Source organism: Emydura macquarii, unplaced genomic scaffold, assembly GCF_026122565.2.
Source record: "Emydura macquarii macquarii isolate MOO-44397 ecotype Brisbane River unplaced genomic scaffold, CSIRO-AGI_Emac_v2 contig_691, whole genome shotgun sequence".
Classification (NCBI taxonomy): Eukaryota; Metazoa; Chordata; order Testudines; family Chelidae; genus Emydura; species Emydura macquarii.
Genome location: NW_027130828.1, coordinates 750767 through 764866, shown reverse-complemented (window position 1 = coordinate 764866; position 14100 = coordinate 750767). Strand labels below are relative to the sequence as shown.

At 46.9% G+C, this 14100-nt stretch overlaps 1 long non-coding RNA gene across 5 annotated transcripts; it reads left to right on the top strand.

The window, feature by feature from the left end:
- The first annotated feature begins 3275 nt into the window (after positions 1 to 3275).
- Positions 3276 to 11711, top strand: LOC137148669 (uncharacterized). 5 transcript variants are annotated; one of them, XR_010918546.1, is made up of 6 exons: positions 3276 to 3524; positions 4775 to 4923; positions 7203 to 7539; positions 7972 to 8124; positions 8981 to 9036; positions 10719 to 11711. It is a non-coding gene; the product is annotated as an uncharacterized lncRNA (long non-coding RNA). The 5 variants fall into 5 exon arrangements; XR_010918549.1 differs by lacking the exons at positions 8981 to 9036; positions 10719 to 11711 and adding an exon at positions 4124 to 4205 and having other exon boundaries at positions 4787 to 4923; positions 7972 to 8784; XR_010918548.1 differs by lacking the exons at positions 8981 to 9036; positions 10719 to 11711 and adding an exon at positions 4124 to 4205 and having other exon boundaries at positions 7972 to 8784.
- Positions 11712 to 14100: the final 2389 nt, after the last annotated feature.

Sequence of the window (14100 nt, the reverse complement as noted above, 5' to 3'; positions counted from 1 at the left end):
TGCAACTCCTCCCTTTAATTGTTCGGTCTGTTCATTTCCCTGCTTTGCACTCTTGTGCAGTTGGATGTTCTTCAAAGGGGAGGGTGAGGTTGCTTCTCTTTGTTGTGGGTTTTGCAGCCTGGGAGTCCTGGGAGCTGAGCACAGCTGAAAGGTCTCTCCCCTCCCCGCCACATGCTCATATAACTCCCGTAAGAGGTGTGTGCGCATCAAGGGAAGAAACTCCCTGCAGGTAGTTGTTTCAGTGATGGAAGTCAGTGCCATTCCAGCACAGAGGATGCTGAATCACTATAGGACTCTACCCTGAAAACCAGCAGCAGGAAATGATCACTCCAAACAGGAAAGAATGGTCTTTCCTCCTTCCGACCAGATGTGTAACCACTGGCCTCGCCATGCTGATTTAACAAAGGGAAGGCTAACACAATGGGCTGCAGAGAACTGGCACAAGCCTGCCCCCCTGTGGTCAATTTCCACTATAGAATAAGATTATGATGAAGGAAAGACTCTGAAAGGTGCTAAAAGGACATTGTGTTACATTTCCAGTTTCGCCTGTGTAGTACCAGATGCTGGCCAATTTTCTCGGCTTAGAATCAACACCATAAATATTAACAAGCAAGGGCAGCAAAGTGTGCCACCCTCCCGCTGCAGGTAGCTCAGAAGGGTTTAAGGGGTGTCCCTATGATTTTGAAAGTACATTAGTGAGGTGGTCATTGAGCATTGGGCCCCTTTTATTTGCCTGACTTTAGATAATTATACTCAATGTGGCTAGTACGTTTCCCAGAAACCAGATCATCTCTTGTGGAACAGATATTGGTTTTTTACTCTAATGCACTGGAGCAGCTAAGCTATGATGATGCACAACTGAAATCTAAATCTAAAACACGAAACTAACTTGTATACAGTGTAGTTTTAGCCATGTCTCTCCCAGGATGTTAAACGTTAATGGGCCACCCAGACTTGAATGGTCCCTTAAATATGCACTGACCACTTATGCTAAACAATCAGTTACTCCTGGCATTTAGCTGTGAGACTAGGAGTAACTTTTCCAGCCCTGAAGAGAAGCTTAAAAGCATGTTTCTCTCACCAAAAGAAATGGGTTCAATAAAAGATAACTCCCACTTTGTCTCATTCAAATAACTTGTCAGCAAGTGGCTGCATCCCAAGCCCCCCCCCTCTGAGCTCAGGGTGGCTCTGAAGGCAATCCCGCCTCTCAATTTCCTCTCTCAGACTGCTCAATAAACTTCACCCAGAGGCTTTCTGTGGCCAAAGATACCTCCCTTTGAGATCTAGGTTTATTAACAAAAAATAAAACTCCCCTCCCCTCCCCTCCCCTCCCCAGCCCAGCCCAGCCCAGCCTGCCCTGCTTGACCATTTTCCCTCCACTGTAGCCTCCTGCTGCTTTTTATAGGGAAAGCCCCTGATAGGTACACAGGTGTGGCTCATTAGAAATCAAGTTGGCTGGTCACAGGCCTCCAGCCTGCAAGATGCAAGGCACCCTGTTACACAACTAAAGCCCCCAAGCAACTGAGTCCAATTCACGGCCTACTCAGAGGACAAACAGACTGTCAAAAGCAGTCTTAGGGCAAAGCCTCCAGACCCACCTTTGCCTCAACACCACTGAGAAAGCAGTCAGTGAATGGTGGCCTGAGAGGCATGTGGGTTCAGCTGGCAGTTACTTTATCCTGCATCTATGTGTTTCCCAGTTGTATCGGCTGGAGAGTATTTTTTTCTCCCACCCACCCTTTGTATGTCATTGTCTTCTCAGACTGTAAATTCTTTTGGGCAGGGACTGTGTCTTCCCATGTGTTTGTTCAGCACTTAGCACAGGGAAGCCTGATTCTGATATTCAATAATAATATTAGTAAAGCTGAAAGAATTAAAGTGAGTGGCAGACTTCTTTTCCATCACTGAAAAAGCTGCTTGTCTGAAACCACTCCTTCCTTTATTCCGTGTTTGCTGAGTGCTCCGATAGATAATCCAGCGTTCTCTGTGTTCAGGCTGCCTGCAAAACAGCTTCTTGATTTTAACATCTTCCTTCTTCTTCCAGCTCAATTGCTCACCTCTTGGTTTATTTTACCAAATCCGCCTGCTGCCTGTGGAAAGACTTTCCACCCACAGGTATGCTCAGCTTTTATTGCCACTGAGGGCTGACACGTCATGTTCAGAGGAGTAAGATCATCTTTCCAGATAATGAACTTAGTGCAGTCACTAGGTATCAGCGCTGTGAAGAACAGCAGGTTTCCCTTGTAAGGATGTGCATGGGAATGTAGACACCTGTGGGAGATAACCTATGTGAACAAGGCACACAGCTGTACAGGCCATGCTGTTTATATGTAAACTCAATGGAACCTGCATACACAGAGCATTTATTGTGAGTGTGGGGAGGGCAGTCCATAGATTTCTAACCAGAAGGGCTGGAAACTATACTGGGGTTGTCTCCGACCTGAGAATGCTCAGCCAAGCAGCCATGAGGAGGGAAAAGGTCCCAGGAAGCATTATCTGGTTAAAATAGAACCTGAAGTAGTTGTGAAGGAAAGTGGCTTTAGCACCATAAGGGAGCAGGAAGAACTGGAGGGTTCCATGTCCGTGATTGGACAACAGACATTCTATTACAGAGAAACGAAAAGTTGCTTTCACCCTAAAGTTCCCATACGCTCAACTTGGAACCTGTCCGAAGGGAATCCATTGATGATCACTGCCAATAGCTGGGTGTGATCTGCAAGGCCCTCAGAAGTGACCATTGAAAGGAAAGGACAGAGTCATCTTCATGATATCTCTCAGCAGTCCCAACCTCCTCCTCCACCAATTCATGGAAACCCAAGGAGTCTTTCTATGTGCTGTGTCCAAAGGAAGATGCTGATCGGAATTTGCAAAATTCTGTAACTCCACTTGCCATTGGATTAGGAACAAGGTATTGTGGGCGAAAGTGTGTAGCTGAAGGGGCCGCTCATGTGAGGAAGAGCTCACCAATGTGAGCAAGTGTATGATCATTTACAACAGCATTCAGGATTCTGTTGTCTTTTAACCTCTGTACATTTGGTTTCATCAGTGCGCATGGAACCACATGATGTGGCAGGGCAACTCTTGTCTAGACTCAGAGGGAACCGCAGTCATGGGGGGGCGTGACCTCCCTCTGAGACGGACAGGGAAGGACTGCATGGCCCTGGGTGGGTGGAGCCAGAACAACCCTGCCTGCCCCACCTGAAGCAGAGGGGCGGAGCAGGAAGTATAAAAGGGGAGGCCTCTCCCTCAGTCAGGTGAAGGCTGCTGTAGAGGAAAGTTGCCCTGGCCTAACTTGTGCACCAGGGGAGAGCTGCCTGTGTCCTAGGCCTGAGAGGGGCTGCTGGAGTGACCAGACACCTACAACCCTGCCAAGGAGCTGCCTGGGACCTGGAGCTACCCTTGGCCACCTGCAACCTAGAGGAGCTGCCATCTGCCGATGACCTCGAGGAGTTGCTGGACCTGCTGCCCCCTGATGACACTGAAGGGCTGTGGAACCTGCCCTGGCTGAGTACCCAGAGAGCCAGGTACTCCAGGGAAAGGGAGAAGGCAGTAGCCCTGGGGAGCTGGATGAAAGTCCGGTGGTTTTGTGGCCTGCAGCTGTGTCTGAGTTGTGGCTAGAGCCCCGCTGACTTAGTAGCAGACTCCTCTGCCACTGGTAGGGACCTGGGCTGGGATGCAGTAGAGCTGGGAGGGCCTGTGTCCCCCTCTCCCATCCCACACCACCCCTGGCATGGTCACCTTGAGAACCCTAGACTGCTTGTTTGTGCTGCCCTGCCTGAGGGCCTGGGCTTATGAACCGCTGAGCAGCCCTGCAGCGGGCTAGAGACTGCCAACTGCCCCACCCCGCTTGGAGGGCTGGGGCCTACTGACTGCTGCCTAGCCCGGCCTGGGGCTAGACGTGGCTGCCTTGCCCGGCCTGAGGGCCGGGGCTATAGACTGCAGCGGCACCAGTGACCTGCAGCAGAGGCCAGGACCCCGTCCCAATGCTAATCCGCCTTGTTCTGAGCCAGTACCCACAGGAGCACTGTAGTGAGGGGGCATGGCCTCCGTCCCAGACGGCCAGGGAGGGATGGTACACCACTTCACAAGCACTTACTGAGACTGCCCAAAGCTTTTCAAACAGACTGTTACAATCATCCCGGCATAACCCAAGGGGCTGTGGCCTTTCTGCAGATCAAGCACCACCCAGCAGGATCTGTCTTTGGGTAGGTACCGAGGTCTGGCTGGATATTCAGATTTGGCCAGCACTAGCAATCTTAGCATGCCCAAAAAGCTTCTAGCCATACATCTGTCCCAAGAAAGCCACCAGAACCAAACAGGTGCTAAGGGAGCCAGTTGCTCAGTTCAGCTTCAAATATCCTCAGTTCAGTGGCATACCGGGGGTCTCCAGCGCCTCCCCCCCATCAGCAGCGCCCCGCAGGGGGTGTCTGTGGGCCTGTGTCCCACTCTCCCCATTAGCAGTAGCACCCTTCGGGGGGGGTGGAGGGGGGAGTTGTCTGCGGCCCGTGTCCCACTCCCCTCCACTCCGCCCCACCATCACTGGCAGTGTCCAGGGGCCCATGTCCTGCTCTCCCGCGCTCCCGTCCCCATCAGCAGCAGCAGCACCCTGTGGGGGGGTCTGCAGACCCGTGTCCCACTGCCCCCCCACCTGGCTGCTTCTGACAGGGAGCGCCTGGCTGGCACCCATCCCTAGGCTGGTGCCCGGGGGGTATAGGGTCCCCTCTGGCTCCCCACCCCTGGTATGCCACTGCCTCAGTTCTAATCTGATCTTCAGTGGTCTCTGCAGGGAATTGGGACATCGAGTGCCATGAAGCTGCAGCTCTATAGAACCACGGATATACCGACTTCATTGTATGGAAGTGAAATGTTGTCACTGCAAAAGGCTGAAGAACATGAATCTGACAATTTTGGGAAAGAGACAAGGTGGGTGCAGTAATCTCTCTTTTGGACCAACGTCTGCTGCTAAGAGACACAAGCTTTTGAGCTACACAGAGATCTTCCTCAATTTTTTTTAGAAAGCACAGCCTGTTCCATGGTCAGATTCATAGAATCACAGAAGATTAGAGTTGGAAGGGACCTCAGGAAGTCATCTAGTCCAATCCCCTGCTCAAAGCAGGACCAACCCCAACTAAATCATCCCAGCCAGGGCTTTGTCAAGCCTCAGCTTAAAAACCTCTAAGGATGGAGATTCCACCACCTCCCTAGGTAACCCATTCCAGTGCTTCACCACCCTCCTAGTGAAAGTTTTTCTTAATATCCAACCTAGCCATCCCCCACTGCAACTTGTGATCATTGCTCCTTGTTCTGTCATCTGCCACAGCTGAGAACAGCCTAGCTCCATCCTCCCTGGAACCCCTTTCAGGTAGTTCAAGGCTGCTATCAAATCCCCCTCATTCTTCTCTTCTGCAGACTAAAAAAGCCTAGTTCCCTCAGCCTCTCCTCATAAGTCCTGTGCCCCAGCCCCATAGTCATTTTTGTTGACCTCCTCCTGGACTCTCTCCAACTTGTCCACATCCTTTCTGTAGTGGGGGGCCCAAAACTGGACACGCTACTCCAAATGTTGCCTCACCAGTGCTGAATAGAGGGGAATAATCACTTCCCTTGATCTGCTGCCAATGCTCTTGCTAATGCCGCCCAATATGCCATTGTCTGTCTTGGCAATAAGAACACACTGACTCCTATCCAGCTTCTTGTCCACTGTAATCCCCAGGGCCTTTTCTGCAGAACTGCTGCCTAGCCAGTGAGTCCCAATCTGTAGCAGTGCATGGGATTCTTCCATCCTAAGTGCAGGACTCTGCATTTGTCCTTGATGAACCACATCAGATTTTTTTCCCCCCAATCCTCTAATTTGTCTAGGTCACTCTGTATCCTATCCCTATCTTCCAGGTTATCTACCACTACCCCCATCTTAGTGTTTACCTGCAAACTTGCTGAGGATGCAATCTACCCCATCCTTCAGATCATTAAGATGTTGAACAAAAGTGGCCCCAGCACCAACCCCTGGGGCACTCCGCTTATTACTGGCTGCCAACTAAACATTGAGCCATTGATCACTACTCATTGAGCCTGATGATCTAGCCAGCTTTCTACCCATCTTATGAGTTAGTTGGATGAATGGGCTATACTTTCTTAACTTGCTGAAAAGAATACTGGGGGAGACCATATCAAAAGTCTTGCTAAAGTCAAGGTATAGCACGTCCACTGCTTTCCCCACATCCACACAGCCAGTCATCTCAGCATAGAGGGCAATTGGGTTGGTCAGGCATGACTTGCCCTTGGTGAATCCATGTTGACTGTTCCTGATCACCTTCCTCTCCTCCAAGTGCCTCAAAATGGATTCCTCAAGGACCTGCTCCATGATCTTTCTAGGGACTGAGGTTAGACTGACCGGTCTGTAGTTCCCCAGTTCCTCTTTCTTCCCTTTTTTGAAGCTGGGCACTAGATTTGCCTTTTTCCAAACATCCGAGACCTCCCCCAATTGCCACAAGTTTTCAGAGATAATGGACAATCGCTCTGCAATCACAATCTGCACCTCACACGTCACAGCTAAAATGGCAGTAACTAATAATAACAAAATACAAGTCCAGGCAGTTCTCAGTTGTTCCCGAAGTGTCTGATTTCTTACCCAGCTTATTTCTTGCAGGAGGTAGGAGAGGGGTAAGGGGCCCATCCTATGGCTTAATGTAATGAAGGAAAGGGATCCCTCCCCCTCTTACAGTGGACAGGGGCTTTGTTTTGCTGTGATAAGTATTGCTGTTTCCCAGAATTTATATTTTGCACATGCAAAATGCAAGGGGCAGGAGGATTGAGAGAACTGTTTCATTAATGGCTGTGAATTCTTCCTCAAATGTGCACAAGATGGACACTAATCAGGTGAACACTGATGTGGGGTTGATTCAAAAAGCAGCTGATGGCATCTGGATAAAAAGCCAGTGAAGGTGATCACGGGTAGTGGACCCAAAGAGCTGCCCTGTGAGTGAGATGCCCTCAGTGGAGACCTTTCCCCGTTCAGTGACATTCACACCCATTAATCTCCCCACTGCTCTTACACATGTAAATGTGACTTGGACGCCACCCCCCATCAATTCAAAGGGCTTTACCTAGCCACGCTGTGATATCTGTGTGGTTTGCAACAGCACGGGGGTGATTCTTTGCTCCTCTCATTGCCTAATGGTGTAACATTGTATGCATTTCCTTTCCAGGACTATCACCACCATCGTCGGGCTGGTCATGGCTCACCAGTTCCAGACCAGCCCTTGTCAGCTTCTTCACGGTGCAGCTATTGTAAAGCTATTTTGTGACTGACAAACCTGCAGCCATAACTGCCTGTATGGAAATGTCTGGGTGTGCAGGAGGCCGGGTGAGACCTCCCTTCAGACCACAAAAGCTGCTCTAGACAGCAATTAGGATTTACCACTGAAATTGTATGTGGCTGTAACACAGAACATTTAATAAAGTAAGGTGTGTGCTGTCACCTCCGTTTCTCAAAGCAGCTGGCCACCAACCAGACAGAAGTGAGATGTCAAAGAAGAACCTGTGGTAGGGGGCTCTGGGTTTTTTGCCTTGCTCTGTAGCATAGAGCATGGGTCACTTGCTGGTGGATTCTCTGTACCTTAAAGTTTCTAAACCCATGAGCTGAGGACTCTAATAGCTCAGTCCTGGGTCAGTGTGTGTTACAGGAGTGGGTGGGTGAGGGTCTGTGGCCTGCGTTGTGCGGGAGGTCAGACTAGAGGATCATACTGGTCCCTTCTGACTTTAGATCAGGGGTTCTCAAAGTAGGGCTCATAACCCCTCATATAGTGGCCAGGTTGTTATGGGGGCGGGGGGGTCACGAGCTGTTAGCCCCCACGCATGCTGGGGCTCTGGCTGTTAACAATGTGCGGGGCTGACAGCCTGAGCCCTTCAGGAATGGGTGGCTAAAGAGACCTGTGGTTTCCTCATGCTGCCCTGAGTGACTTCATTCCCTTGCAGTGGTATCCATGGTGACGGCTCCCATCTATACATCACCCACCTCAAGAGATTCCTCGGAGACAAGCTAAGAAACAAGTTTCTTCTGGCACGTTGAAAAGGCTACAGATGGAGAACTACAAACTGGTTTAGATCACTCTGAAGCTTTTCTTAGTGGTTAGTGCTGTGGGACGTTAGTTCTGGATGACTAATTATTTGGTCTAAAAACAGATCTTTGTTTCTTGGGCTACAAAGACAACATGACCACTTTCTGTACTTTTGACCTCCGGGAAAGAAAAGCTACAGATAATAGAATTAAACCCTCATTTCACTTGAGATAATATTTGTGTAAGCTCCCTTAGTAAAACGTCATGTACACTGCCAAGTCTGCAGGTTATCACTTCCACGGTCGGAGCATTTAGAGACAGAGCTTAGAGGTAGGGGATATTTGGGGAAAAGCTCTGAGATTAATAGAGTTGAAACCATAGAACTTTTTTCCTACTCAGCCTGATGTTTCCTTCGAGATTGCGCTCAGACAAAATAACGGGTAGGATATTTTTTATTGGCCCAACACAGAAACTTTATATAGGGTTTCAAGGCCACACAGATTCCCCCCCTTTTAGCCCAGGTCTCTGAAGACTTTCCAAGGGGAAAATTCAAGACACAAGTGTGATTCCAATTGTGCCACTCTTTTAGGGGCTTATGTTAAAATTATAAGCCCCATGAAGCAAGAGGGCGAGTCCTCCCATCACCACTCAGAGCGTTTCCTTACGACACTGAAAACACGCCTACAATAATAAAGCTTCTTGGCAAAGCATAGCTTGAGAGGGATGTCATTCCCTTTCAGGGGAGAAACAAGCTCTCCCTCCCACTATCCCTCTTTCTGCTGTAGTTCTGTTGTGCTTGGATGCCCCATCAGCCCCACATAACCAAGATCAGACTCTTCCATAGTTCAGGAGCCAGTCTTTTGGTATCTAACTCCCTTCCCCATCATGCACTGCTCTTTCAAGCAGTACTACCTTTTATATTACAGAGCACGTTCTACCGGACATGCAGCAGGCACACAACTTTACAGCCTCTTTTTGCCAGGTAAGAGAGTGTCACTTTCTGTGTTTCACAGTGATAGAAAATAAAGTGAGAGTACTCAACAGGTGCCGGCATTTTATGATACTAAGTAAACGAAGGGATAAATACTGAATTGGGATATCTGGAGGAAAAAATAGGGCTTCTCCAGGAGGAGGTGTGGCGTCTAGGAATCCAATAACAAAAAATGCCAGCACAGGTTCAGGACTCTCACCTTTATACTTTTGAGACAATGATCAAGTTGTAAAGGGGACTACAACAACCCGGTCCCTGCTATTTCAATGCTTTCCCTCCTCTGTAGTTACATTATCACTTCATGAATATATAACAGCATGATTGTCTCCTCAGCCCACAGCTACAAGCCCTTTCCTCAGCTGCTTCCTCCATGTAGAAATTACAGACAAATCACTGGAGCGGACTGTCTCAAAGTGCAGGGCTGGCTTTTGTGGGCAGGCTCCACTCTCTTCTAGGGGAGGCTGGAGCCAGCCAAATGGCAAACGAAGGGGAGAGAAGACTTGTCCTGGTTTGCGGGCTGATCACTGAATATTCCAGACTAAATAGTCAATCGGTAGAGGAGATTGCAGGCCACACATGATGCTAGAACAGAGACACAACAGCGAACACAGGCAGCACTTAAATAAGACGTCTGCAATAAATGGATCTTCATCCACTGAACCCAAAGTCACAATGAACTTGCCAAAATGAAACATGATCAGGCTGCCCCAGCTCCATGATTCAAAGACATGTCTGTCTAGCATGTACCTCAGTGTAATCTTGTTTCTGGAATTTTGTAGAAAGCAGCTTTCAAGGTGTTTCCAGAAATTGCGCATTTACAGCTACATTTTGTTTATTGCCTGGTGTTACAAGTCTTTCTTTTTGTGCTACATTCCTTTCTCTTCATGATAGAAGGCCATATTGTCAGCTGCTGTTAACTGATGTAACTCCATTGACTTCCATGGAATGAGGGTAATTTACCCCGGCTGAGAATCAGCCCTGTAAGGTATCCCTCAGCATACTGGAGAGGTCCCGTGTTTGGCTCATGACTCCTGTAGAGCTCTACTGATTCAGAGCAGTCAATTGGTTTATTGCGGGCTGGAGTCTTTGCCAGAAACCCTTAAGGTTTGGGGATTTTAAAAGTTCAGAGAAAGTTGAGCGCAGATTTGAGATGGAAAAAGAAAAGACCAGGGATATGATGAGACTCTAGAGAAAGTGATTACAAAGGACAAGGCCATTAGGACTAATGAGCAGGATACTGAGAATAACAAGTAGTGAAGAATGGTAGCAGGTTGGAATATCCTAGGGAATGGTGCTTCAGGGTTTAAGGCAGTGGGTCCCAAACTTTTCCCCCCAAGGTTTCCTTTGGCATCTGACTAAATTCCCGGGGCCCCTTTCATTTTTTATATGCAAGTTTCATGTTGTTATTAATCTATTCATTAAGTTAGTTTATTATTAAAAGTATTTTTGTAATTAAAATAAGACTCACAAAAAACCCAAAAGTAAACTGTCTACAATTATTACAAGTTATTTCTCTATTTATTACAACTATTAAACTGTGTATCAAAGTGGGAACACCCCTGCCAGAATGACTTCTCATACACTGAGGTCCCACTGTGCAGAGAATGCTATTCAGAGAACAAAATGACATCCTTCATGCAGCAAAAGTACCCACTTCAGTATTCTGTCTCCAGGGATGGACCCCCACATAACCCTCAGCAGACCTCCAGAAGTTCAGGGACCCCACTTGGGGAACCACCGGTTTAAGGAGTTATTGGCCTTCTGGGTTGGAGGTGACCAGATCAGATATTCATCTGCCAAAAACTAAGATGACAACAAGTACAGAAGAGTGGGTTTATAACTTGTGGCTCAGCCAGGATCTGGAATAAGAGTCTAAAAGTGGCCAGGAATAAATCTTTATTCATTTCCAGAGGAGACAGCCATTCACCAACAGACAGCATATGCGGAGCATAGAGTGGCATCTGTGGCTGCAGCACCTCTGCTCCTCCACGTTGGAATGTCCATGTTAGTAGCACACTGGGAGTTGTGCGTTCCAAGCCATAGCCATGGTAACATGATGGCATCTGCAGAGCAGTGTACCCCTCCAGAGGTCAAACTCAGCTCTATTGCTTCCAGCACAATTCTAAGACGAGACATCTTCCCTTGGGACTAAAGCTTGTGATCCGGTTTGTGGCTCTCAAGGAGGTATTGGAACTGCACTAATCAGGCGGCCAGAGCTGGGAGGGGCAGCTGACTGTGGCAAGGATGTGTCCAGCACTTGGTTGGCTCTGGCTGAAGAGACGCTGTTGTATTCTTTGGTTGCAGATTTCTCTCTCTGTAGTTCCAGGCAGACACACCTTGTGTTTCCCTCCGTGTTTATTAGACAATCCCAGGCAGCTTTTTCTTATACATTCATAGGATTTAGATCTGACTGAATTTTAATTCTGGTTTTATTCATTGTTTATTGCTTTTAAATATGACTCTGGATACTCAGACGCATAGGCTTGTGTGTTTCCTTTTAGTGCTGGATTTGGAAGGTGTGACAGGCCTCGTGCGGGTGATTAGAAAGAGCTGGCTGCAGAGAAGGAGGCCTGTTTGCCTTGGCCATGAACAGTCAGGCCATGGGATGTTCTTGTACTGCCAGCTACAGCATGGTAGCATTAGGTTCCCACATGTCATTCCCCTCTCTCTTTACCACAGGGCTTGTGAACAGCTCCCCATAGGAATATCATAACAGCACTGATCTCTTTTTAGACATTCGCTCAGGAATCCACATGTATTCTAAAAGGGTTCAGTCTGTTCTGGGCTGTCCAGTCTCCTCGTTTCCTGGCACATGGGCCCCAGTGCTGTGCTCTCACAAATACAGACACTGCATAAAGAGTCACCATTAACTGGGACAATGGAAGTTCATAGATTAATAGACTTTAAGGCCAGAAAGGGCCATTGTGATTAGCTAGTCTGCACTCCTACATAACAGAGAATGTACAGTAAGTATATAGTGCCTGGATTTTATACTGATGGGTGCATTAGAGATATACAGACTAATGGAATCAAATTAAACAAGGAAAATTTAGGAAGAATATCAGAAAAAAATCCCAAGTAGGGAGGTCAGTTAGACTTTGCAATGGTCTCCCAAAATAGCATTAGAAGCCCCAACACTTGAGACACTTAAATCTGGACTAGACAAATCACTGGAAAATATTTTGTATGGAACAATCCTACAACATTCCTGGGCACAGACTTATTCAGAATTTCCAGAGTGCTAGAAGTAACCAAAACTGCCAACCTCCACCTTGTGATAGTCTGATCTTTTCTGCATGGTAAATTTGCTTCACAAATTTGTCATTTCCATACCAGTGAGCATGGCTTTTCACTGTTTACGTAGCAATCAGTTTTCCTTGGGAGAAAAACAGTAAAATTGTGCCAGGAGAGAACTTGTTACCATTTTCACAGTGAAAACCATTTTTTTGGTAATAAAATGACAATTACCGACCTGCTGTATGAAAAGTGCTTCTTTCTTCTGAAAAAAAATTGAGCTGAAGATAAAAGATATTAAATGTGTTTGCAAATATGCAGAAAGTTAATTTCTTTGCCAGATTTCCAAATACTAGGGAAACCTGAGCTCTGCTTGCAGCCCCAGGGGTGATAAACTAGAGGAAATCAGGAGAGGATACAGCTCAGCCCTTGAAAAGAAAGGCTCCTAATGGAAATGCTGACAAAGAGTGGCACTAAAATATCCTGCAGAACAAGGGAGGATGATATTTACTAGGAAGGGAAACAAATTATCTTTAACTCTCTTAAAAGTGACACAAAGGGGGAAAACAATGGAATTGGGGGGGGGTCTCCTTAGTGACATATAAAGAAAGTCTGGAATTTGGTTTTTTATTTTTAATAGTTGGTTTTTAAATTTGAAATCTCAGGTGATCTATGCTGTTTGTGCTACAGGACACTCTGGGATGACTGCAGAACCAGTGAGACAAAGATATCACAAGTTACAAGAGCAACTGAGAGGGAAGGAAATTTTTAGACAGAGCGTTACCAATGCTTGTCTGGTTGGTTCAGACTTCTTACAGGACTCTCTAAACATAAAGCTAAACTGGTTTAAGACAGGGGAAAACCCTTCTGTGAACACACACAGGTTTGTTTCAGAATGGCTTATTTTGGTTTAGCTTAAACCTATTTCTAATTGACTTAAGCAAAACCAAAAGAAGTGGTTTAAACTGAAATAAGTGTGTCCACCCAGCCTTTGGCACAGGTTTAACCAAATCAGTTTGAAAATTACACTTTTAATTAAACCAGTGCTATTCTGTGTAGATGAGCCCTCACACATCTCCTGATAAACACTGGGGAGAAGCTCTATCTGTTAAAAGCTCTAACACCTTGACTTAAATTGTGAGCAGAGATTGCTCCCAGGAGTTCCCATCCTCTACTCATCCATGGAGCTCTCCAGCAAAAACAGAAAAGACGGGAGTCAATATGCCATATATTTCTAAGGTGAAAACCAAGATTTTTTTTTTTTAAATCTCCCTGGCCTTCTTTATCCATCATAAATACAACAAAGGACAATCACCATTTTCTTTTCCTTTGCAGATCACCTTTAACAGACAAACTGCTTCTGATGGATGCCATACTAGGACCAACTGCTAGCCATGCATCTGCTGAGTTTGTGCCTGTGAAGCATAAATAGAGAGACAGTCCATAAAATGTGGAATCACAGGCAGTGGCCTCAGGGGCATTAGGGTGCATTACATGTGCGAGGTCAGAGTGCTGCTCTAAAAGATATATGTCATTATAGGAACGAATGAGGGCTTCCAGGCTTTCTGAATAAGTCATCATTGTTTGCATTGTTAGCTCAGTTGTGCATGATCACACAGCAGAGGTAATACAGTAACATGAGAGACGGCGTCTGCGTTTTGCTCTGCAACTCCCTTCACTTACCATGAGACAGTCAATGTTTGCTGTTACGGCAACTGGTGTACAAGGGCATTTACACTGCTACGTATTAGTGATCCATTAATACCTTCCAGAAAAGAGTGACAAACATTCTGTTTAGGGATAACTTCATTTTCCATAATA